Raw genomic sequence first — 27490 nt, 5'->3', positions numbered from 1 at the left:
GAGGAGGAGGGAGTAAGTGTTAACCCTCTCCTGAAACAACATACCTGTTTTTTTGTATGTTCTCTCTCTTTTTCTTTTTTCCACCCAATAAATATGTACAACACCAGTCTGCCTAGAGTTGGTGCTGTGGGACTGCAGGTGGCCCCCATATGTTGGGGGTATTGTTTCAACTCCCCCCCTTTCTATCCTCCTTGTCTCCAGGGATTTGTGGGTTAAGCTTTTCACAGAATCCCTTGGCCGTGGCACTGAAGCTCCTCCCTTGGGGGGGGCTATATATTTCCCCTCCTTCCTTCCGGCCGGTCTCTTGGCTGTCGGAACGTCTCCTGCTTAGCACTCTCCTTGCCAAGATGTCCACAGATGAGGCCCTTAGGGAGGCACTTCTGGCGCGTTTTTCTGCTGAGGAAGGTTGGTTGACAGCATTTTTGGCGGGTTTGTCCCTTCCCTCCCCTCACCCTCCGGCTCCTTCCCTGTACCTGCCTGCTGCAGCTCCCGATTCCTCTGTGCCAGTGCGAGGTCGGCGGTCTGCTCACCGGACCCGCCCCCCGCCCGCTTAGGCCATAGCCCCCCACATCGGTCGGTTCCCCCTCACCTCCAGGGCGCAGGTTCCAATGTTGCCGGCGGTCCTGTAAGGGGGAGCGTTCCGTGCGCTCTTCTTTGCAGGCCCCGCCCCTTCCTGTCCCGTCGGCTGGCACTTCCTCCCACCGTGTTTGCGCGCTCATACATGAGGCAGCCGCGACCATGGGAGCGCAGGCAAGCTCCTCCTCTCTGTCGGAGCAGCCTCCCACTCCTCCAACCTTTCTCCACTATTGTTGAGCCCCTGCCACCAGTAGATAATGGTGGTGGGGTATCGCAGCTGCACATTCCTGCCGCAGAGGTTTCTCAAGTTGAGGCTGGCGGTGCGCTTGTGAGTACTCCCGTGGCTGCTACCCCCTCTGCCCCTATACTGCAGCCTTCTGCTTTACCTGCACCTCCTCCTCCTTCCACTGTACCCACCCGGAGACGTTGACGCCGTTCGTCTTCCTCCTCACCTGTGGAGTACAGGCATCAGTCCCGCCATGCTTCTGGTAGGCGCCAGTCCCGACACATCACAGGGATTCCGGGAGAAGACAGCGCTCCAGATCCTCAAGGTGGCGCTCACCGTCATCTTCGGATGTTTCGACGAGCGAATCTGGGGAGTCTGGCTCGGTGACACACACCATTCGCAAGAGGCGGGAGCCTGTCTCTACTTCCAGGACCCCTAGCCTGGTTCCTCCTCCGATTGGTCCATCTTTGGTTCCAGATCCGGTTCCTTCTACGAGTGCTGCAGTTTTTCCTCCTGTGCCTTCGGGTCCGTCTTCAACTGGTGAGTTTCAGTATACGGGGGCGTGGGAGGCGGGCGGTCAGAGTTCTGAGGTTGTTTCAGCCCTTAAGGCTGTGCTAGGTAAATTGCAATCTGTCTCACTCCCCCTCCTCCTCTGTCGGAACCCCCCCCCCCCCAAGTTTTAGCGTCATTACACAAGGACTCTTTCTATTGCGGGGTTCGCCCACTAGGGGCTCACTTGGCGGAGGAGATCAGGGAGAAGATATGGGCAAATCAGTACGTGGATATTTGGTCCCTAGTCACCATTGACCAACAATCAGTGGATAAAGAGCGACGTCCTACTGACAAGACGTACGAGCGGCGCCCACGGGTCGCAAAAACCATGAATAATTGGCTACAGGCCTTTTCAGTGTTAGGTTGTGTGATGGGTCAACGCTATCCTGAGCGTTGTTCGGAGCTATTTATTTACCAGGATGTAATATATAGCGCTTATAAGGCACACGGTGGTTCGGCGTGGTGGAGATACGACGAGGAGTTTCGTCGCCGTTTAGCTCTACAACCCGAACTGGGGTGGGGAGTTAAGGCCACTGATGTCTGGCTTCGCCTGATGTTAGTTAGCTCAGAGGCTCTTTCCCAGAGCGGCTGCCGGTCCTGGTTCCTCAACCACGGGATCGGTGGCCGTTCGTCGTCCAGGAACCTGCTGGTTGTTTAATGAGGGCCATTGCTGATTCGCAGGCCTCTGCAGGTTTAAGCATGAATGCTCCTCCTGTGGTGCCTCCCACGCAGCCATTCGTTGCCCTCGACAACCCGCTAGGCTCCAGAAATCCGCCCACCCTAGTGACCCGAAAGACCCCAGTGACCGTCTCCGAGATGTCCCCCTGGCTAGATCTCTACCCCAATAAGCCTGACGCAGCACAATTGCGTTCTGGTTTTACGTACAGGTTTTTTATACCTTTTGTCTTGAGCAGGCTTCCGTTTTTTTTCTCGTAACTTGCAGTCTGCCCAGGAACATCCCGCGGCCCTTCGGGAAAAAATATCTAAGGAGGTTTCTTTAGGCAGATATGAGGGCCCCTTTCTGTTCCCTCCTTTCCCTAATCTTCGGGTGTCACCTCTGGGGGTGGTTCCAAAGAAAGACCCGGGTAAGTTCCGTTTAATTCATCACCTCTCCCACCCCAAGGGATCCTCTGTAAATGATGCCATCCCCGAGGAGGATTCCTCGGTGTCCTATGTTTCCTTTGACAGGGCTGTTGCTTTAGTCAGGCAGGCTGGTCGGGGGGCCCTATTGGCGAAATCAGACATAGAGTCCGCCTTCCGCTTGCTTCCGGTTCATCCGGACTGTTATCACCTATTGGGCTGTTATGTTGACGGTTTTTATTTTTATGATACTTGTTTGCCCATGGGTTGTTCTATTTCTTGTCATTATTTTGAGATGTTCAGCACCTTTTTAGAATGGGTAGTTGGGTACGAAACTGGTTCACGGTCCATTATTCACTATTTGGACGATTTTTTGTTTGTGGCCCCTGATTCTGATGATTCTTGCCTTCATCTCCTAAATACCTTTCTCCAGCTTATGAGATGTTTTGGTGTTCCTCTCTCCCCGGATAAGACCGACGGTCCTAGTACTTGTCTGTCTTTCCTAGGGATTGAAATGAACACGGTTGACATGGACTTCAGACTCCCCAGGGATAAGTTAGATAAATTGCTTTCCCTGATAGAAGGTTTCATGTCGGCGACTAAGGTCACTCTGCGGCAGCTACAGTCTCTGTTGGGTTTATTAGTGTTCGCCTGAAGGGTCACGCCTATGGGCAGGGTTTTTTCTCGCCGCCTGTCGCTTGCCACCCGGGGTTTGAAGTCACCATGCCATCATGTCCGTGTAACTAAATCCATGAAGTCTGATTTGCTTGTATGGCGCCAATTTTTAGCATCTTACAATGGCCACACGTGTTTTTTGTTCCCTGTATTGACCAACTCAGAGCTCTCTTTGTTTACTGACGCTTCAGGTTCCTGTGGTTTTGGTGCCATTTTTAATAATTCGTGGTGTGCCTCGCGGTGGCCTGAGCCTTGGGCAGCGTCTGGCCTTTGCAGGAACGTAACTTTGCTTGAATTATTCCCTATCGTGGTAGCCGTCGAAAGTTGGGGTTTACAGTTTGCAAACCGTCATATTTGTTTCTGGGCGGATAACTTGAGTGTGGTTCACTGCATTAACAGTTTATCTTCCTCGTCCCTTCCGGTTCTGAGCCTTCTCCGCCATTTGGTGTTGCGTTGCCTGGAATTGAACATCTTTTTCAGGGCCCGTCATGTTCCCGGTGCATGTAACCTTATTGCTGATTCTCTCTCTCATTTTAATTGGCAGGAATTCCAGAGCGGAGCAGGATGGGGTGCAGTGCCCAACACACCTTTGGCTGCTGGTGGATGGGAGTTGATGGCCTTGATTTCCTCTTCAGTGACCCCGGCGACGTGGAGAGCTCATGGTAAGGCACGGGGGGAGTGGCTTAGATTAGCCGGATCACAGGATGTAACTCCTGATGACGTGAAACTGGAGATCATGGTTGAATTCTTACTGCGCTTGCGTTCACTGGGTTCCTCAGCGGTGGTCACACAGCAGCGCCGCTCCGGCGTGGTCTTTAGTTTTCGCCTACTTGGGTGGCTCGATGTCACCAAGCATTTTTTAGTCACACAGGCGTTGCGGGGTTGGCGTAAAGAATCCATCCGGCGTGAATGTCGCCGCCCTATTTCATACTCGCTACTCGTCAGGTTGGTGTCGGAGTGTTCGGTAACTTGTGGTTCCCCTATCGAGGCCCTCCTGTTATCTGTTGCGTTCGGCCTAGCCTTTTTCGCTGCCCTTCGCATCGGCGAGCTGGTACCTCCTTCTCGCCATAAGCCCGGAGGACTCCTTTTTCGGGATGTGGCGTTTGGCAAGGGGTCTGTTAGGGTAAAAATTTGCTGTTCCAAAACTGACACGTATGGTCACGGGGCTTGGATCCCTCTTCACCCCATACCGGGTCCCGTTTGCCCAGTTCATTTGGTGGCCTCCTACCTAGCGGTTAGGCCCGGAGGCAATAATTTCCTGGTGCACTAGGATTGCTCCACGCTCACCAGGTACCAGTTTTATTCACTTTTTCAGCGCTGTCTAGTGTCTGTAGGTTGTAACCCACGCGACTTTGGTACGCATTCGTTCCTTATAGGTGCGGCCACGGAGGCGGCTAGGGCCGGCCTTTCTGAGGCTGATGTTATGCGAATTGGTCGATGGCGTTCCCGTTGTTTTGCCAGTTATATTCACCCCGACCTGTTGGCATTGATCTGAGCAGCTAATGCAGGGTTCAGGTGGGCATATTCCAAACCCCCCCCCCCCCCAAAAAAAGAGTAATTTATAATAATGAGATGGGATTTATATAGACATATTGAATCTACATAACTGTATGTCACTGTTCGCGGGAGGTGCAATTGGTTGTTCCATGGTGTTTTGTTTCTTAATTCCATGTTTTACATTTATATGCTGTCTTTTCAGGGATTCCCTGGCCGGCCGTATGGATCCTCGGTCACTCTTATGTCTTTTGGGCGGCGCAAAGAGCTGAATGCAGACCGGGAGGCCGGACCTTGGGCTTTCGTGAGGTCGATGTTTTCTGGCGGGGTATTAGTGGCTTTAGGACGGGTTTTTGCATAATTTGGACAGCAATACACCGGGGTAAGAGTTGATTTTTATCCTCAATTATATTATGTTTACTCAGTTCTCACCCACTGTACCCACAAAAAAAATCTGCATATCTCTTTAACTTCACAGACCTTCATCAAGAAAGAGGCAAAGGAGTGAAGCAGACGAAGAATCAGAATAAGAGCAACAGGAGGGAGAGCGAAGTGAAGTAGAATTTCCTGAAGAAGTTGTGGCGGACGTCAGGGAAGAATCCTTCAAGAGGCTGCTGAGGTGGTGTCCAGTGAGACTGGACCACCCACTTCCATCACTGATGACTTGTAAAGACATCAGTCAGCTCCATGCTCAGTACTGTCAGGACAGATGGCGAAGGAGACAGTACCAGATGCGTATAAGTGACGCCGTCGGTAAGTTAATTTTCTGCCGCTTAAAATGAGATTGTCATTTGGCATGTATGTTTTAACGGCTGCTTTAACATCCCCTTTTTCTTTTTTTTTTTTTTCGGAAGAGATGGACGACATCTACATGGAGCGACAGAGCTGGACAAGCAACCTCCCCAAAGCTTCGGATGTTCTAAAGGCTTGGAAACCTCCGCAGTCGTGAAGAAAGCACAGACACTTTCCGAACTTTAAGGGAAAGGTGGCCTCTCAGGACTGGGAAGGGCTAGTCGCCGTCGAGGACTAAGCGAAAGGGGGATTCGCCTTAAAGACCATTCAAGTCTTTAAAAAAGGAGAGCTTGTCTGCGACTATCATGGAGTCTTGATGGATGGGAAAGAAGGAGAGGAGGTGCAGCGCTCCATCACCGACGGGAAGTGCTACGACTACGGAGTGAGGAGACGCACTTACGCGAAGCAGCCCATTTGGACTGGCTGGACACCTGATGTGGAATGGTATCTCGTTGAATTGCCTTGCTGTACTTTCGTTAAAAGGGGCTGTCTGTTTTCCTATATCGATTTCCTATCCTCGCGGTAGATCAGCGATATCAGAGTGGCAGGGGCCGGACCCAGGCTCCCTATGTATATAGAACTATCCTATAGTCTAAAAAAATACATTTTCAATTTATAGTTCAGGGGGCTCCTACTGACCTTGAATCCTTGAAATACAGCCATTTTGTGCAACAATATATTTAAATCAGTCCTACACTGGTTCAGACCGTGTGAGATACCCCCTGTACATACAGGGGTTTTAATCAGGCATTTAAAATACAGCCATTTAAAATACAGCCATTTTGTGCAAAGAGAAATTTACTTTAGGCCTACACTGGTTCAGGCCCTCTGAGATACTCCCTCTACATACAGGGGTTTGATTCAGGGATTTGAAATACAGCCATTTTGTGCAAAAATTTATTTAAATCAGTCCTACACTGGTTCAGACCTTGTGAGATACCCCCTCTACATACAGGGGTATGAATCAGGCATTTGAAATACAGCCATTTTGTGCAAAGAAATATTTGTTTCAGGCCTACACTGGTTCAGACTGTGTGAGATACCCCCTGTACATACAGGGGTTTGATTCAGGGATTTGAAATACAGCCATTTTAATTAGTCATTTTGTGCAAGGATATATTTACTAAAGGCCTACACTGGTTCAGACCGTGTGAGATACTCCCTCTACATACAGGGGTTTGATTCACGGATTTGAAATACAGCCATTTTGTGCAAAGATATATTTACTTCAGGCCTACACTGGTTCAGGCCCTGTGAGATACTCCCTCTACATACAGGGGTTTGATACAGGAATTTAAACTACAGCCATTTTGTGCAAATAAATATTTACTTCAGGCCTACACTGGTTCAGGCCCTGTGAGATACCACCTCTACATACAGGGGTTTGATTCACGGATTTGAAATACAGCCATTTTGTGCAAAGATATATTTACTTCAGGCCTACACTGGTTCAGGCCCTGTGAGATACTCCCTCTACATACAGGGGTTTGATACAGGAATTTAAACTACAGCCATTTTGTGCAAAGATATATTTACTTCAGTCCTACACTGGTTCAGACCGTGTGAGATACTCCCTCTACATACAGGGGTTTGATTCAGGGATTTGAAATACAGCCATTTTGTGCAAATAAATATTTACTTCAGGCCTACACTGGTTCAGACCGTGTGAGATACTCCCTCTACATACAGGGGTTTGATACAGGAATTTAAACTACAGCCATTTTGTGCAAATAAATATTTACTTCAGGCCTACACTGGTTCAGGCCCTGTGAGATACTCCCTCTACATACAGGGGTTTGATACAGGAATTTAAACTACAGCCATTTTGTGCAAAGATATATTTACTTCAGTCCTACACTGGTTCAGACCGTGTGAGATACTCCCTCTACATACAGGGGTTTGATTCAGGGATTTGAAATACAGCCATTTTGTGCAAATAAATATTTACTTCAGGCCTACACTGGTTCAGACCGTGTGAGATACTCCCTCTACATACAGGGGTTTGATTCAGGCATTTGAAATACAGCCATTTTGTGCAAGGATATATTTACTTCAGGCCTACACTGGTTCAGACCGTGTGAGATACTACCTCTACATACAGGGGTTTGATTCAGGCATTTGAAATACAGCCATTTTGGGCAAAAAAATCTAATATAAGATAATTACTGTATCAGGGATACAGGGAACAGACTCCGGGAGTCTGGGGGAGTCCGCCGTGAGGATCACTCAGAGAAAATATAGTGCGCACTAGATAATATTGTCTCAGGGAGACAAGGATGGAGCTTGGTTTGATAAAGGATACTGATGTCCGGGTGGTAAGTGTACGGACTGAAGTTCACTATTTGCATAGAGTTTTAAGGACATTGCATTGTTGTTTTACTGTGTTGCGGAGGTCTGCAATACGCCCCACCCCCGGCTAGGAGCAATCCATTAACCCGGGGATAGGTGAACACAAGTGGCCGACCAAAGCAACAAATTATATGTTTGATGAAACTCTCTGATATTTTGTGATCAGACCTGAGTCCTTTGCCTAGTTGACAGGATTAATTTGTCGAATCCTTAACGCTTCAGTACAGCCAGTCCTAGGAAAGTAGCATCATTAAACTATCAGACGGAATGGGGGCACAAGGGTCTAAAACAGATTACCCCAAACCTGAGTCGGGAGAAACATGCAAAGTTGATGTTGCCCGGTGTAGTCCCATAAATTACTTCCTAGTTAACCCATGGGTGGATAACTTAGCTGGATGGACTGAGTTCATGCAAGCTGCTAGCCCCTTTTCCCAGGGACGGCGATAATAGCCCGTACTACATGGACATGATAAAGGGTCTTTGTCTGGGAGACAAACAAGCATGGCCACATATGACCCGTCCTAGGATATGGATTACATGATACAAAGGGGTAGGAATCCCGCAGAGTAAGTGATGTTATATGTGTAATATTATCCAGCTTTTAACAAGAACTATTATAGATGTACAACATTAACTAGGAACACCTGACATAGAAAATGACTGTATGATTATAACATGTATATTGTCTTCTTATAAGAGTTGATTAATCACAGAGTGAAGATCAGAAAACATTGGAAACAGCACAACAGCGAGATATACTATCAGCAATTCTGGGTGCGGTGTGGCTATCTGTTTCCAGGAAAGCTGTGTTTGTCTGCGCTGCAAGTTTTGGGATAAAACAAAGACAATTGTGTGATTAGGTTGGAAGACAAATGATTCCGTGGAATGGGAATGGCTGTGGCTCTGAGTTGTAGTGGAGTTGAAAATGTGAAGAGATGCTTTTAGCAGAGCTGTGTGTGCAACTCCGTTTTTAAGTGTAAGGGCGAGGTTACGAGCTGTTTCTGAAAATGAGTACATGAAAATGTATATGAAGGTGTATGGAGTACGATATTTGTTTTCATATAATATGCACATTGAGAATTTTATTTTATTTGGAAGTTTTGGGGTTTTATTGGTGCCAACAGCATTGATCAAGCTGTACATTTTTTTTATTGAAGTCAATGAAAAGTTTTTATGGGCCTTTTTGTGTGTTTATGTCTGTATTGTCAGATCTGTTTGTTTCAATGTTGGAAGTTATGTGTTACATGTTAAGTGTTGTGCTTCACATCAGAGCTCTGTCCTCATGGGCAGCTGGGACACTACTGACGGACAGAAGGAGGACCACAGCGTCCGACTAAAAGGGGTGGACTTAGATGACAGAGTAGGATTCATGGTAGATGGCAGTGCCACCTCAAGTGTGTTTATGTCTGTATTGTCAGATCTGTTTGTTTCAATGTTGGAAGTTATGTGTTACATGTTAAGTGTTGTGCTTCACATCAGAGCTCTGTCCTCATGGGCAGCTGGGACACTACTGACGGACAGAAGGAGGACCGCAGCGTCCGACTAAAAGGGGTGGACTTAGATGACAGAGTAGGATACATGGTAGTTAGCAGTGCCACCTCAAGTGTGTTTATGTCTGTATTGTCAGATCTGTTTGTTTCAATGTTGGAAGTTATGTGTTACATGTTAAGTGTTGTGCTTCACATCAGAGCTCTGTCCTCATGGGCAGCTGGGACACTACTGACGGACAGAAGGAGGACCACAGCGTCCGACTAAAAGGGGTGGACTTAGATGACAGAGTAGGATTCATGGTAGAGAGCAGTGCCACCTCAAGTGTGTTTATGTCTGTATTGTCAGATCTGTTTGTTTCAATGTTGGAAGTTATGTGTTACATGTTAAGTGTTGTGCTTCACATCAGAGCTCTGTCCTCATGGGCAGCTGGGACACTACTGACGGACAGAAGGAGGACCACAGCGTCCGACTAAAAGGGGTGGACTTAGATGACAGAGTAGGATTCATGGTAGATGGCAGTGCCACCTCAAGTGTGTTTATGTCTGTATTGTCAGATCTGTTTGTTTCAATGTTGGAAGTTATGTGTTACATGTTAAGTGTTGTGCTTAACATCAGAGCTCTGTTCTTATGGACAGCTGGGACACTACTGACGGACAGAAGGAGGACCACAGCGTCCGACTAAAAGGGGTGGACTTAGATGACAGAGTAGGATTCATGGTAGATGGCAGTGCCACCTCAAGTGTGTTTATGTCTGTATTGTCCGATCCGTTTGATTCAATGTTGGAAGTTATGTGTTACATGTTAAGTGTTGTGCTTCACATCAGAGCTCTGTCCTCATGGGCAGCTGGGACACTACTGACGGACAGAAGGAGGACCGCAGCGTCCGACTAAAAGGGGTGGACTTAGATGACAGAGTAGGATTCATGGTAGAGAGCAGTGCCACCTCAAGTGTGTTTATGTCTGTATTGTCAGATCTGTTTGTTTCAATGTTGGAAGTTATGTGTTACATGTTAAGTGTTGTGCTTCACATCAGAGCTCTGTTCTTATGGACAGCTGGGACACTACTGACGGACAGAAGGAGGACCGCAGCGTCCGACTAAAAGGGGTGGACTTAGATGACAGAGTAGGATTCATGGTAGTTAGCAGTGCCACCTCAAGTGTGTTTATGTCTGTATTGTCCGATCCGTTTGATTCAATGTTGGAAGTTATGTGTTACATGTTAAGTGTTGTGCTTCACATCAGAGCTCTGTCCTCATGGGCAGCTGGGACACTACTGACGGACAGAAGGAGGACCACAGCGTCCGACTAAAAGGGGTGGACTTAGATGACAGAGTAGGATTCATGGTAGTTAGCAGTGCCACCTCAAGTGTGTTTATGTCTGTATTGTCAGATCTGTTTGTTTCAATGTTGGAAGTTATGTGTTACATGTTAAGTGTTGTGCTTCACATCAGAGCTCTGTCCTCATGGGCAGCTGGGACACTACTGACGGACAGAAGGAGGACCACAGCGTCCGACTAAAAGGGGTGGACTTAGATGACAGAGTAGGATTCATGGTAGTTGGCAGTGCCACCTCAAGTGTGTTAAGTAAAGATTTGTTCATTAAGCTTGACTTACAAGTGTCAGTATTTATTTATGCATTTTATATAGCGCTACTATATTCCGCAGCGCTTTACAGACATTCTCATCCAACTGTCCACGATGGGGCTCACAATCTAAGGTCCCTATCAGTATGTCTTTGGAGTACACTCAGATCTCATTCCAATCTCTACACCGGGGCCACTGATTCTTGCAAACATACAGAACCACCCAGAACTTAATAACATTATTCCTGCATTATGGTCCTCAAATGAATATGACACAGGATTCATAGATTGCACACCTTACAAAGCTACTGTGAAACCAGGTGTCATTTCAGTGTTCCAGAAACAGTACCTACTGCCAAAAGAGAAACTCGATGGAGTTAGGCCAATGATAAAAGAGTTCCTACAAAAAGGGAATCCTGGAAGAGGTGATTTCACCCTACAGCACGCCTGTAAATCCAGTGACAAAGGCAGATGGTGCTACCCGCTTTGTACAGGATTTAAGGGCCATCAACATCATTGTGCCTAAAGCCCCTATTGTACCTGACATCACTCAGTTATTATCTGCCATTCCAGCAGACGCTGTTTGGTTCAGTGTGATAGATCTGAAAAATGCATTCTTTTCTATCCCAGTTGACAAGAAGACCAGACTAATTTTTGCATTTTCCTTTGACAGACGTCAACTGACCTGGGGCAGAATGCACCAGGGATGTGCTGATTCACCCGTAGTGTACAGCATAGTCCTCCAAGCCACGTTAGAACCATGGTACCCCCCCCCCCAAGGTTCCGTGTTGTTGCAATACGTGGACGATTTACTGTTATGCAGTATGTCAGTGGAGGCCAACATTGAGGATGGTATAACATTGTTACAATGGTTGTTTGAATGTGGAAACAAAGTGTCATTAGGGAAAATGCAATGGTGTAAACACGTTGAATACTTGGGGTTTGTCCTCACAAAGGGGGAAAGAAGAATCAGTCCAGGGAGAGTTCAGTCTGTGGCGGGCCTGGTCACCCCGCTCTCCAAGAAGGAAATGCTATCCTTCCTTGGAATGATAAACTACTCCAGACAATGGATCCCAGACTGTTCCTACTATGACAATATCTTGAGGCAGGCAACACTACAGGACAAACCTGATTTAATAAAATGGTCTTCAGAAATGTACAATGCATTTGATTATCTGAATGTCAAGTCCAGGATTAGGCCTCCCTGACTACAAACTGCCCTTCCACATGTTTGCACGACAAAATTGTAAAATTGTAATACCACCGACATAAGAACACGGAGGCAAGTTGCGTCTTTGTGTATTTTTCTCAAAGGTAATGCCCACCTCTGTCCAAGGGATGCCGGCATGTCTGTGTTCTCTTGCAGCCTGTGCTATGATGGTAGAGTTGGTAACTCCTTTCACAATGTGACATTACACAATTTTTGCACACTACACATGATGTTGTAGGCCTACTCAAGGGCATCCACACTCAACACAGCAGGCAGCTGATCTCATTGCACTCACTAGAGCATGTATTCTACATGCTGGCAGACCTGTCACCATCTATACTGATAGTAGATACGCACATGGGGTAGTGTGGGACCATGGTATGATTTGACAGGAGAGGATTCACGGCAGCAGATGGTAACGATCATGTCTCACAGGGCAATGCACTGGCAGATAAGGTGGCGAAACAAGTGGCCAAATGCAACCCCACAGTTCCGTGTAGCCATTGGGAGATGCCATGTTTGGCACCTCCAACCCGTGAGATGTCACAAATGCTGACTGATCTTCAAAGATATGCCACTGAACAGGAACAGCAAGACTGGTGTTATCCAGTATTGCAGAAAAATCCTAAGACAGGATTAGTCTGCAAAGAGGTTAGAGTTATCACCATTCGAGATACTCAAAGACGCCCAACAATAGTGCAGGAAGGAGACCTTGATTTAATAAAGGAAGAAAATGTCACCAAATTGATACAGGTACTTAATAAAACTGAGGAAAAAAGTTGCCTGTAAGTCTCCCTCTCTTCCACAGGAACCCACCCACCAAAAAGGGTGGGGGATGAGGTAGTGATCAAAACACTGAAGAAAGGAAAATCCCAAGGTGACCACATATGGCCCACCCACTACCGTGGTCTCAGTAACTAGAACAGCCGTGCTGACTGAACAGTCTCCAACTTGGATCCACGCCACCAGAGTGAAGCTTGTGAGAACAAGAGAGGAGGCAGGAACGGAGGCAGACAGCCTTGGCCTTGAAGAAGGACAAGAGGTACTAACGGGGGCAGACAGCCCTGACCTCCAACAAGGCCCAGAGGTACTAACTGGGGCAGACAGCCCTGACCTCCAACATGATGAGCTCCTCACTCTTTTCTGGAAAATGGTTGAATGTACTGACTAAGATTGCTTCAATAATCTTGTTGATTTTACCAATTAGCAGTATGGGAGAAGTAGCCGCAACTAGCAAGGGTGGTCAAAACGCTTATTCAGAACGAAATTAAGTCCTCTTTGGCCTCCCTCAGATCAGCCCCGTCTACACCTCCTGCTGCAAAAAAACCTAGATTATCCGCCCCATCCTCCTCTGTTTCGGAGATTATGGACGAGGGGGCCTCCACCTCTGGACAGAACGTGGACTTTGACGTTCTATCAGAGGGGGAAATAATGGAAGATAGTAAGAAATATTTATTTTCTTCCGAGGATATGGAGGAGTTATTGGGAGCCGTCAGAGCAACCATGGGGATTGAGGAGGTGAAAAAACCAAAGTCCGTCTTGGACGAGATGTTCGGGGGACTCAGAACAAAAAAGTCAAAGTTTTCCCAATGAATGAAAATTTAAAAGACATGATCTTAGACAAGTGGACTGACCCCAAGAAGAGACTAGGGGTATCTCGTGAATTCAGAAACCGTTTGTTGTTTGATCCAGCGGACGTCAAATTGTTTAACGAGACCCCCAAAATTGACATCCAAGTGGCAAAAGTAGTTAAGAAGACTTCCCTCACATTTGAGGACTCTTCACAACTACAGGACCCAATGGAAAGGAAAGCCGACTCTCTCCTAAAAAAAATCCTGGGAGGCAGCCATGTTTGGGGTCAAGACCAATATAGCCGCAACATCGGTCGCAAGATCTATGTGTTTCTGGCTTAACGAACTAGAAGAACACATTAAAAACAAGACTCCTAGGGAGGAAATTTTGAGTTCTATCCCACTCCTCAGATCTGCCACGGCTTTCCTGGCGGACGCCTCGGCGGAGCCGGTGAGGTTCGCCGCTAAGGATGCGGCCCTCACCAATTCCGCAAGGAGAGCTTTGTGGATGAAAGCCTGGGGAGGGGATAGAGCATCAAAAGCAAAACTATGCTCCATAGTGTTTTCTGGGGAATACGTTGTTGGACCCGTATTAGACTCTATCTTGGAAAAGGCTGCAGATAAAAAAAGGGGTTCCAAGAAGAGACCAAAAAGAAGCCCTTTCGTTCTTCCAACCCCCAAACTAGACCCTATAGGGGCAAGGGAAAGGGGGGTAGATGGAGTTACCAGAAGGGGGGAAAAGGCAGAGGTTTCCTTAACCCCCAAAATAAAGATAAACAATGACGCCAGAGTAGGAGGAAGACTGCGGAATTTTCTGTCCCAGTGGGAGTCCATTACAAAAAATCCATGGGCCCTAAATATAATTCGGGACGGCTACCGGATAGAATTTTCCTCAGTCTCCCCAAAGAGGTTCAAAATAACCTCTCACAGTCCAAAAATAAGAGAAAAAATCTGGCAGGGTATCCTGCAACTTATAGACTCAGGCGTTGTGACAGAAGTCCCAAGTGGGGGAAGGGGCTATTATTCCAGTCTATTTTTGGTACAAAAACCGGATGGTTCCTCCCGCACCATTATAAATCTAAAGGGATTAAACAAAGCGGTCGCATACAGAAAATTCAGGATGGAATCTGCAACATCCATCATTCCCCTGATCAAAACAGGAGATTTCATGACGTCCATAGATTTAAAGGACGCGTACTATCACGTCCCCAAAAACAGATCATCGCAAAAATTCCTCAGGTTTGCCCTAGTGGACAGCTCAGGAATTGTAAGACACTTCCAGTTCACCGTGTTACCCTTCGGGATCTCATCTGCTCCAAGGGTATTCACAAAACTAGTAGTAGAAATGATATCCCCCCTGAGAGCAGAAGGGATAAAAATTTTCCCATATTTGGACGACTTTCTGGTCCTGGGACCTTCGGAGCAGGAGACAAACAGCATCACCAGAGACCTGATGCACAGATTCTCAGACCTGGGGTGGGTAATAAACCTGAAAAAATCAAGCTTAGTCCCCTCAACCAGAATGAAGTTTCTGGGGGTAATACTGGACTCGGTCTCCCAGGTGACATCCCTTCCTCAGGAAAAGGTCACGTCGTTTATGGAAAAAACACAAAAATTCCGAAGTCAATCCCAGTGCTCCATTCGCAATGCCATGAGCCTCCTAGGCACAATGACCTCCTGCATAACAGCGGTATCCTGGTCTCAGGCCCACACCAGGATTCTCCAATCTTGGATCCTGAGGGTTTGGGACAAGAGACAGTGCTCTCTAGAGAAAAAAATCCCCATCCCGAATCAGGTGAAATCAGATTTAAAATTGTGGACGAAAGAGGAAAACCTGCAAAAGGGCGTACCCTGGGTAAAAGATCCAGAGATTCAAATATACACAGATGCAAGTAGTACCGGATGGGGAGCAAAAATAGGCTCAATAAATTACCAGGGCACTTGGTCAGACGCCATGAAAAAATGTTCCTCAAATCACAGAGAATTGAGGGCAATCTGGGAGGTACTGAAATTATCACGGGACAGGGTCTCCGGAAAACACCTAAAGATCCTATCGGACAACGTAACAGCCGTAGCATACCTAAAACATCAGGGGGGCACACGATCATTAGGCTTAAAGGAGTTGGCAGAAAAAATATTCTGGGCGGAAAACAACGTTCTATCCATCACTGCTATCCATCTAAAGGGTACAGAAAACATACAGGCGGATTTTCTCAGCAGAGTAACCATAGATCCGGGGGAATGGGCCCTAAACTCAATCGTTTTCGAGCAGATTACCAGGAGATGGGGAACCCCCAGGATAGACCTGTTTGCATCAAAAAAGAACGCAAAGGTCCATCCCTTTTGCTCCCTAAACCCAAGAGACAACCCGTGGGCGACAGACGCATTCTCAGTCAGGTGGTCTTGGGATCTAGCCTATGCCTTCCCCCCTTGGCCTTTAATACCCAGGGTGCTGCAGAAGATAAGATCGGACCCAGTAACCGTAATACTAGTTGTCCCGTACTGGACAAAAAGGAATTGGTTCCCAGTGTTAAAAGAACTAGCTCTGGAAGAACCCTGGATAATCCCCCCACAGGAGGACATTATCTCTCAGGGTCCAATTCTTCACCAGAATCCAGGTCTTTTCAGACTTTCGGTCTGGATCCTGAACGCAAAATCCTAAAGAGCAAGGGGATATCAGAGAAGGTCATAAACACCCTTAAGTCCAGTAGAAAAGAAGTTACTTCTGCAATATATCTGAAGATATGGAAGAAATATTGTAGTTGGCTAGGCCAGACTCCTCCCGTAAACTCTTCCCCCAATATCAAAAAAGTGCTAGACTTCCTCCAACGTGGGTTAGATCTGGGCCTTAGACCAAGCACTCTCAAAGTACAGATCTCTGCTTTGGGGGCTTGTTATGATACAGACCTGGCCAGTCACAGGTGGATAAGGAGGTTCATAAAAGCTACCTCAAGACTGAGACCTTCTTTAACCCCTAGGACGCCTCAATGGGATCTAAATCTGGTCCTAAAAAACCTTACGAATTCGCCTTTTTCTCCTACGCAAGAGATTTCTCTCAAACACCTCTCTTTAAAAGCAGCCTTCCTAGTGGCAATCACTTCAGCCAGACGTCTGGGTGAAATCCAAGCGCTGTCCTGCAGGGAACCATACCTCACGATCTTCCTGGACAGAATAGTTTTACGTTTAGATCCTGGTTTTCTCCCTAAAGTAGTGTCGGACTTTCACAGAGACCAAGAGATCATCCTTCCATCTGATCCTAAGGGCGACCCATCACAAGATCAGTTCCAGCTCCTGGACGTCCGGAATACTATCATACAATACCTGGACTCAACAAAAGAATTTAGGAAAGATGATAACCTTTTCGTTCAGTATGGGGGTCCAAACAAGGGGAAAAAGGCATCCAAAGCCACGATTGGAAGATGGATCAGATCTACTATTATTTGCTGCTACCAGAAGTCGGGTCTAGACAGCCCCACGAATATAAAAGCTCACTTTACAAGAGCTATGGCGTCCTCATGGGCAGAAAGAGGTGGTGTCTCCCTTGACAGGATCTGTAAAGCAGCCACCTGGTCGAATATAAGTACTTTTATCAAACATTACCGGATCAATGTGTCAGCTTCTACGGATTTAACCTTCTACAAGCGGTTACCCACCCTGTTTAGTAATCTGGTAGTTCTCATAGTAGAGCCGTCATGGTGGACGAAATGGAAAGACCGTAATTAGACTTACCGGTAATTCTGTTTCCTTGAGTCCACCATGACGGCCCAGATTTCACCCCCCCCCCCCCCCTGAGTTTTAAAGAGGGGTTGAGTATGAATTAATACTCAAAAAAAAAATTCAAAAAATTTAAATTTAAATTTAAAAAGTATAATTTTTTTTTTTTAAGTTAATATTCATATACTTGCCTAGGTTAAGGCTACACCCACTTGGTAATTTGGAAAGCACTGAGGGTGAGTGTGGGTGGTGGCCTTTTAAACTCTGTGTGTTCCTGCCCCTACAGAGGTCAAGGGTCAATCTCATAGTAGAGCCGTCATAGTGGACTCAAGGAAACAGAATTACCGGTAAGTCTAATTACAGTCTTTTTGTACTTCCCGCCTTTTATGCAACATTAACGAGGCATATCTTACTTGTGTGACCAGAGAAGAGTCAAGTCTATTTTCAAGCTCTGACTCATCTCAGGGTAATTTGCATATGGATCAAATCGTTTTTTTGACTCAATAAAAGCACACAGAGCTATGGGGACTGGGTATTGCGGATGTGCTAGCGGCCATCTAGCAGCCCATTTTCTAAGCTCTATACACAAAATCCCGGTGACAGGTTCCCTTTAAGAACGATCACTACAAAAAGAATTGCAGAGGAGATGATAAAGTTTTTTGTCATGTGGGCAGTCCTCATACAGTTCTTACAGATCAAGGCTCAAACTTTCAGTCTAGGTTAATGAAGCAAATCCATTAGCTTCTAGGAATTCAGGCTGTACGGTCTACTCCATATCATCCCCAAACGGATGGCTTGGTTGAGCGCTTCAACCAAACGCTTAAAAAAATGCTCTATAAGTTTGGACAACAGTATCCAAAACAATGGGATCAATTGCTCCCTTATATGTTGTGCAACTATTTGCAGAAGGTACAGTCTTATTAGGTGCTGACCAAAATGTAACACTAGACCCCCTCAGGGATTCATCAGTATCTAAATCCCATGTCTCAGGGAAATTGATTAGTAAACTTTGTCATAAACTTCAAGAGTCTGGACTGGTGGACGTCTGGAGGTCCTACAACCCATCCTCACGAGAATACACTTTTCATTCTGTTCCACATACCTCTTTCCAACATCTTGACTATGTCTTTGCTTCGGCTGCTGCCCTCTCCCTCTTTTCTTCAGCCCATATAGGTGCGATTACAATTTCAGACCATGTGCCATGCACAGCAACATGCCACTTATCACAAATTCCTAGAGGGGAATGGATCTGGAGGCTTAACGAATCATTGCTACACTCGGCAGATAATCTAACATTTATTGGAAAGCATCTTAACCCTTTCTTCGAAAGCAATACATCCCCAGAGGTCTCCCACTCATTGGTGTGGGAATCCCACAAAGCATATATTAGAGGGGTATTAGTAGCTTTGGGCTTACGAATCAAAAAAGAAAAACAGAAGAAAATAGACTCGATACTTCAACAAATATCTATGCTACAAAAGAGCATTCGTCATCCGGTTTCACCAGAGACCTTGACGAAATTGACAGGTCTGAGACAACAATTGAAACTAATATTAGACTTAAGATATGCCAAACAGCAACTGTACGTAAAGCATAAATTATATGCCCATGGGGATAAAGGGGGGAAATTAATGTCAGCTCTCATCAAAAAGACAAGAGAAAAAATGTATATTCACAAAATAAAATAAATTCAAGGTCGCCCACATACGCAAACTGCAGACATTGCCAAAGCCTTTTAGTCTTATTATTCAGTTCTTTACAACTTACCCACTGGCCCTGAATCATCCCAGACGCCTTCGATACAGGGATTTCTAGATGCTATTAACCTCCCTAATCCCTTGGCAATGTTTAACCGGTCACCGTGGGCCAGGCCGTGGCCATGGGACTTAGAGATACCGGCGCTGAAATGACACTGGTACGGCCTGAACTGGTGGCACCCCATAATTTACTGCCCGGGAGATCCCTCACTGTCTCCGGGATTGTAGGAGTGGAACCGGCGCTGCCCGTCACCAAGGTCTATCTGGACTGGGGCGCCGGTCGAGGAGTAAGGGAGGAGGGGGTATCCGCAAATATCCCCGCCAGTGTTTTGCTGGGGACGGACCTGGGGCGGCTTGTGTCTAAGTACGTGGCCGCTGACACCCCGAGGTCCGATCCCCCAGGTCCTCTTAAAAAATGTAAAAAAGGTAAACTCTATATCCTGGTTATAAGTGATCATATGACCCGTTATCCAGAGGCTATACTTTTAAAGGGAACCTGTCACCTCTACTATGCTACCCTCACTGAGCGTTTCTAAATGTTCATTATGTTACCCTAAACATATAAATTATATACTTATATACTTTTAATTTCATTTGCAGACGAATTCAATAAAAATTATACATTTTTGTACTTCCCGCCTTTTATGCAAATTAACATTAACGAGTCATATCTTACTTGTGTGACCAGAGAAGAGTCATATTTTCAAGCTCTGACTCATCTCAGGGTAATTTGCATATGGATCAAATCGTTTTTTTGACTCAATAAAAGCACACAGAGCTATAGGGACTGGGTATTGTGGACATGCTAGCGGCCATCTAGCAGCCCATGTCCTCAGCTCTATACACAAAATCCCGGTGACAGGTTCCCTTTAAGAATGATCACTACAAAAAGAATTGCAGAGGAGATGATAAAGTTTTTTGTCATGTGGGCAGTCCTCATACAGTTCTTACAGATCAAGGCTCAAACTTTCAGTCTAGGTTAATGAAGCAAATCCATTAGCTTCTAGGAATTCAGGCTGTACGGACTACTCCATATCATCCCCAAACGGATGGCTTGGTTGAGCGCTTCAACCAAACGCTTAAAAAAATGCTCTATAAGTTTGGACAACAGTATCCAAAACAATGGGATCAATTGCGCCCTTATATGTTGTGCAATTATTTGCAGAAGGTACTGTCTTATTAGGTGCTGACCAAAATGTAACACTAGACCCCCTCAGGGATTCATCAGTATCTAAATCCCATGTCTCAGGGAAATTGATTAGTAAACTTTGTCATAAACTTCAAGAGTCTGGACTGGTGGACGTCTGGAGGTCCTACAACCCATCCTCACGAGAATACACTTTTCATTCTGTTCCACATACCTCTTTCCAACATCTTGACTATGTCTTTGCTTCGGCAGCTGCCCTCTCCCTCTTTTCTTCAGCCCATAAAGCATCTTAACCCTTTCTTCGAAAGCAATACATCCCCAGAGGTCTCCCACTCATTGGTGTGGGAATCCCACAAAGCATATATTAGAGGGGTATTAGTAGCTTTGGGCTTACGAATCAAAAAAGAAAAACAGAAGAAAATAGACTCGATACTTCAACAAATATCTATGCTACAAAAGAGCATTCGTCATCCGGTTTCACCAGAGACCTTGACGAAATTGACAGGTCTGAGACAACAATTGAAACTAATATTAGACTTAAGATATGCCAAACAGCAACTGTACGTAAAGCATAAATTATATGCCCATGGGGATAAAGGGGGGAAATTAATGTCAGCTCTCATCAAAAAGACAAGAGAAAAAATGTATATTCACAAAATAAAATAAATTCAAGGTCGCCCACATACGCAAACTGCAGACATTGCCAAAGCCTTTTAGTCTTATTATTCAGTTCTTTACAACTTACCCACTGGCCCTGAATCATCCCAGACGCCTTCGATACAGGGATTTCTAGATGCTATTAACCTCCCTAATCCCTTGGCAATGTTTAACCGGTCACCGTGGGCCAGGCCGTGGCCATGGGACTTAGAGATACCGGCGCTGAAATGACACTGGTACGGCCTGAACTGGTGGCACCCCATAATTTACTGCCCGGGAGATCCCTCACTGTCTCCGGGATTGTAGGAGTGGAACCGGCGCTGCCCGTCACCAAGGTCTATCTGGACTGGGGCGCCGGTCGAGGAGTAAGGGAGGAGGGGGTATCCGCAAATATCCCCGCCAGTGTTTTGCTGGGGACGGACCTGGGGCGGCTTGTGTCTAAGTACGTGGCCGCTGACACCCCGAGGTCCGATCCCCCAGGTCCTCTTAAAAAATGTAAAAAAGGTAAACTCTATATCCTGGTTATAAGTGATCATATGACCCGTTATCCAGAGGCTATACTTTTAAAGGGAACCTGTCACCTCTACTATGCTACCCTCACTGAGCGTTTCTAAATGTTCATTATGTTACCCTAAACATATAAATTATATACTTATATACTTTTAATTTCATTTGCAGACGAATTCAATAAAAATTATACATTTTTGTACTTCCCGCCTTTTATGCAAATTAACATTAACGAGTCATATCTTACTTGTGTGACCAGAGAAGAGTCATATTTTCAAGCTCTGACTCATCTCAGGGTAATTTGCATATGGATCAAATCGTTTTTTTGACTCAATAAAAGCACACAGAGCTATAGGGACTGGGTATTGTGGACGTGCTAGCGGCCATCTAGCAGCCCATGTCCTCAGCTCTATACACAAAATCCCGGTGACAGGTTCCCTTTAAGAATGATCACTACAAAAAGAATTGCAGAGGAGATGATAAAGTTTTTTGTCATGTGGGCAGTCCTCATACAGTTCTTACAGATCAAGGCTCAAACTTTCAGTCTAGGTTAATGAAGCAAATCCATTAGCTTCTAGGAATTCAGGCTGTACGGACTACTCCATATCATCCCCAAACGGATGGCTTGGTTGAGCGCTTCAACCAAACGCTTAAAAAAATGCTCTATAAGTTTGGACAACAGTATCCAAAACAATGGGATCAATTGCGCCCTTATATGTTGTGCAATTATTTGCAGAAGGTACTGTCTTATTAGGTGCTGACCAAAATGTAACACTAGACCCCCTCAGGGATTCATCAGTATCTAAATCCCATGTCTCAGGGAAATTGATTAGTAAACTTTGTCATAAACTTCAAGAGTCTGGACTGGTGGACGTCTGGAGGTCCTACAACCCATCCTCACGAGAATACACTTTTCATTCTGTTCCACATACCTCTTTCCAACATCTTGACTATGTCTTTGCTTCGGCAGCTGCCCTCTCCCTCTTTTCTTCAGCCCATAAAGCATCTTAACCCTTTCTTCGAAAGCAATACATCCCCAGAGGTCTCCCACTCATTGGTGTGGGAATCCCACAAAGCATATATTAGAGGGGTATTAGTAGCTTTGGGCTTACGAATCAAAAAAGAAAAACAGAAGAAAATAGACTCGATACTTCAACAAATATCTATGCTACAAAAGAGCATTCGTCATCCGGTTTCACCAGAGACCTTGACGAAATTGACAGGTCTGAGACAACAATTGAAACTAATATTAGACTTAAGATATGCCAAACAGCAACTGTACTTTAAGCATAAATTATATGCCCATGGGGATAAAGGGGGGAAATTAATGTCAGCTCATATCAAAAAGACAAGAGAAAAAATGTATATTCACAAAATAAAATAAAATCAAGGTCCCCCACATACACAAACTGCGGACATTGCCAAAGCCTTTCAGTCTTATTATTCAGTTCTTTACAACTTACCCACTGGTCCTGAATCATCCCAGACGCCTTCGATACAGGGATTTCTAGATGCTATTAACCTACCTACTATTACAGCTGAGGAGGCTACTAAACTACTCTCCCCGGTCACGTCAGAAGAAATCCAAGCCATCTTACGTAGCTTTCCCCCAGGAAAAAGCCCAGAACCAGATGGTTTCCCCCTGCTCTATTATAAGAAAATTCCGGAGGTCCTGGTGCCTAAATTAGTATTCCTATGTAACTACCTACTGAAGTAGGGTAAGTTATTCCCGCAAGTGCAAGAAGCACATATCACCATAATCTACAAACCAGGGAAAGACGCCCAATTATGTGGTAGCTATCGCCCTTTCTCGTTATTAAACCTCGATTTGAAAATTTGGGCTAAACTCATTGCACTTCACATAAGTCTCTTACTTACTTGGCTTATAGGGAAGATGTGAGGAATATGGATTAATATTTACTGTCGGCCATGTCCTCACACTCCCCATGTGCTGACAGATAGCAGAGGTACTGAACTCCACAGGAGGGCCCTGCTTCAAAGCCCCAGCCCTGATTGTAATGTGATGCAGTGTACATGCAAAATAAGTTTCCACCCCCCCCCCCCCCCAGCCATCTGAGTGTCAGTGGGCCAGGAAGACAGCCCAGGGGGTCCAAGCTTCAAGGAGAAGGTCACACCTCCGTGCACCAGTTTGGAGCCTCCTGAATCCTGGAGGAAAACTCTCAGCAGGGGGTATCTGCTCTTGCCCAGGATCAATGAGACTGCCCAGACATGTTGGCACCTATCTTTTATAAGGAATTATGAATCGTCTGGCCATCGTAGGCGCAAACCAGATACATATTTGTGTCCCGGTGGCCACGAGGTACGTTCCCATGGTCTTTGTTTGCTAGTACACCGTCGGGGTAGGGAGATACCCATATCTCCCCATAGAAACCACATAACGGTGCCAGGTTTGGGCTCTACTTGTAGCCGGAACCCAGGCAGGTCCATTAGTCCCAGAACCATCTCCCTGTGACCCTCTGGTCTGGAGCTATGAACCCTAAAGGGTTTGGTGGGTCATCTGCTGCCAGCCCAGAGGAGGGGGAGTGGACCCCCCCCCCCCTGAGGCAGGGAGGGGAGGGGCCGGCTGCAGGTTAAAAGTCTGGTGCCAGCAAGTAGGCGCGTCTTTCTCTGAAGAGGGGTCACATCCTACACATGTGTTTAGAGGGACCCAGGAAATAGCTGAGTTCATAGCCCTTCATGTGGACTGCAGCAAAAGAACATCTCAAAGGAACTTTCATCATACTCTGTAACTGACTTTCACACTGCTTAACCCTGTTGTAACCATATAACCTGTAATCTGTAACCTCAGACCACTGTATATATTGTCTGTGTATATTGTGTCGTATGTAGTGTGCTCTTACAGCGATTAAATCTATAATTTAATCTTGTGCTATCTTGTATCTCGATCACGAATACCCACGTCCGTGTTTTGGTCTGGTTATAAGCTACCGCGGGTTGGTTTCTGACCCTATATAATCCCGTTAGCGGACCGGGCTTATATCAAACAAGAAACTGGTGGCAGTTACCCGGGCTGAGTGTGTGCTGTTTTCACTGCGGCAGTGAAAAGGCTCTCTCAGCTTGTTGCCTCTCTGTGCCCGCGTGGACAGGAGGTGTGTGTGTAAACTATACCAGCCTGACCTTACGTGCTCCTCTACAGGGTGTAACTTCACGTTTTTGGTAAACCCTGTGATCATACCAGGTCTCGTGAGCTCAACGTGGTTGACGTCAGTGGGCACGAGGGGTGGTATTCATCACATATTGGTGGCAGCGGTAGGATCGAGATACTAGTGTGTGTGTGTGAGTGTGAGACCCATACTCCCAGACACTAAAGACGACCAGGAGTAGCTCTTGCTGCTGGAGTCTTAAGATCAGCTCAACACTAGAAGGTGTGTGTGCATCAGGTTGCAGTCGGTGTCAGTGACCATCCGTTGCAATGACGGCCAGTATCACAAGGAGCAAATCGAAGGAGATGGCTGATGCTTTAATTGGGGGCGGAGAGGAGGTGGAAGGCGAGGGGGAGCACAGCCAAAGCTCCCCAAGGAGCCAGTCGCCAGAAGTGAGGTCCGCGGTGGGCCTCACTCCACCTGCCTATCCCCCCAGCCAAGCTGGCTCAGCTGCTCTCCTACAAGCTGCCATGGACCGTCTCCAGGCTGGAGACCAGGCAGCCCCTGAGCTCCTACTGGCGGCTGCAGAGCGTCGCGAGCAAGCAGAGGCTGCAGAGCGTCACGAGCGAGCAGAGTGTCGCGAGCAAGCCCAGGCCGAGCGTGAGCACCAGCTACAAATGCTCCAGCTGAAGCTTCAATTCCAGCAGCCCTCCCCAGCCCAATGTGAGTCTCCAGAGGTTTGGATTCCCAAACTGCAGGCGGAGGACTTTCCCCTACTGGACAAAGATGGGGACCTGGACACCTTTTTGTTGGCATTTGAGACAGCCTGCCATCAATACCAACTGCCAGAGGACCAGTGGGTCAGATTCTTCACGCCACGGCTCAGGGGAAAAGCCCTTGAAATCTTCGGGTACCTGGCCAGCGAGACCATCCTGAGCTATGAGGACATCAAACAGGCTCTGGTCAGGCAGTATAACTTAACCCCAGAGTCGTACCGGAAAAGGCTCAGGAATTTGCACCGGGGTTCTACTCAGAGCTGGGCCAATCACATGCGGGCCTTGCTGAGAGCAGTCGACCAATGGACCACCGGATTGGAGCTCTCCACCGTCCAGCAGCTGAAGGAGCTCATCGCCACAGAACAGTTCTTGTGGAACTGCCCATAGGATCTCCAGCAGTACCTCCGTGACAGGAAGCCAAAGCGGGCCTCCGCAACAGCAGCCCTGGACGATGAATACACCAACAACAGGACTTCGGAGGCCCGGAAACCTGTCGGCTGGAGAGGGGGTAAGACGCACGCTGCACCTGCTACCCCTGCCCCTAGGCCCAAGTGGGCACCGGCCCCTGCTGCACTTTCCACGTCGGTGAGGGAACCCCGACTTTGTCACCTGTGTAAGCAGCCAGGACACTTCAAAGCCATGTGTCCCCAGCGCCCGAGGGATCCGTCCCAATCATTTTGTTGCAACCTGAAGATGTTCATAACTGTGATGATGATGTGGTTAGTGGAATTTTTCCATTAACTGGTGAAAATCAGAAATATTCAGTCATGCTGAAGCTGATGTAGGTGAAGGTCTGGATTCAAGGGATAACTTGTATGACCCTTTGATGATAGGCCACTGCTCATCTGATTTGATTGCATTACAGTCAGTTTTGGAAACTGACCATGATAATTCTATCCCTGAACCAACAGTTGAAGACATGGTGACCGATGATAAATTTATAGTTAACGAAAGTTGCCTTGATGCACTTCTACGTCAGGTGAAATGTCAGTATACTGACGGCTGTAATCTAACCGTATGTTCGTTTTCTAAAGAAAGGCTGGGAAGTGCTTTGACAATTTGCGGTAGTTGTAGGAGGGAGCACTCGTCTTAATTATGGAGTAGCCAGCCTAAAATTGGTCATTATTGGAGTGGCAATGTTCTTTTAGCTGCTTCAATATTGTGCAGTGGACAAAATTTTCAAAAGGTCAAAGAGTTTTTTAACATTTTTTGTTTAACCGCAATTTCAGAGACAAGTTTTTACCGTTATCAAACCAAATTTGTTTTCCCTGCAATTGATATTGCCTGGCAGGAAGAAAAAAGAAAAGTACATGAAGAAATGCATGAATTTCGCATGTGTATAGCTGGAGATGGTCAAGGTGATAGCCCCGGCCACTCAGCAAAATATTGTACCTATACAGTTATGGACCTATATACAGAAAAAATTATTGATTTTGAAGTTGTGCATCGAAGCCAGTGGAGTTCTTCAGTTGCTATGGAGAAGTTTGGTTTCAAAACGGTTATGGAAAGAATAATTAACAACGGCTTTGACGTATGTGTCTTTGTCTCTGATCGACATGTCAGTATCCAAAAGTTGATGCGTGAGTTGTACACTGACATAGACCATCAGTTTGACATTTGGCATTACGCAAAGTCTTTAAAAAAAAAATTGTTAAAGGCGAGTAACGGAAGAGCTGGAAAGGAACTCAAACCATGGATCGATAAGATAGTTAACCATTTCTGGTGGAGTGTAAAAACGTGTGACCACAATGAATTTTTCTTCATGGGACGTTGGAATTCTGTTCTCTATCACATACTAGACATGCACGAGTGGGAAAATGGAGAACACTACAAAAAATGCTCCCATGATAAATTAACTGAAAACCCTTCAGTATTATGGCTAAAAAAGGAGAGTACCGCTTTTCGTAGACTGGAGGAGATCGTCCAAAATCAACAATTCTTGAGTGATGTTCCACACTTGATCAAAAATTGCCACACCGGACCACTTGAAGCCTTCCACAGCTTAGTACTAAAGTTTCGTACTAAAAGAATACATTTTGGAATTGATGGCATGGAAGCTAGAACAAAACTTGCTATTTTAGCACATAATAAGAATCTCGGAAGAGAACAAGCAGTAGTTAGACATCCAACATCTGTCTCAGCTCCCATTGGTACTAAACAAACAAAATTAATTCGTCCAAAGGGCAAAAAACGTTGGACGGTGAAAAACATTTATGAAGCAAAGAGTAT

This window comes from Bufo gargarizans, chromosome 6 (genome assembly GCF_014858855.1).
Source record: "Bufo gargarizans isolate SCDJY-AF-19 chromosome 6, ASM1485885v1, whole genome shotgun sequence".
NCBI lineage: Eukaryota > Metazoa > Chordata > Amphibia > Anura > Bufonidae > Bufo > Bufo gargarizans.
Note: the sequence above shows the minus strand (reverse complement) of the source record.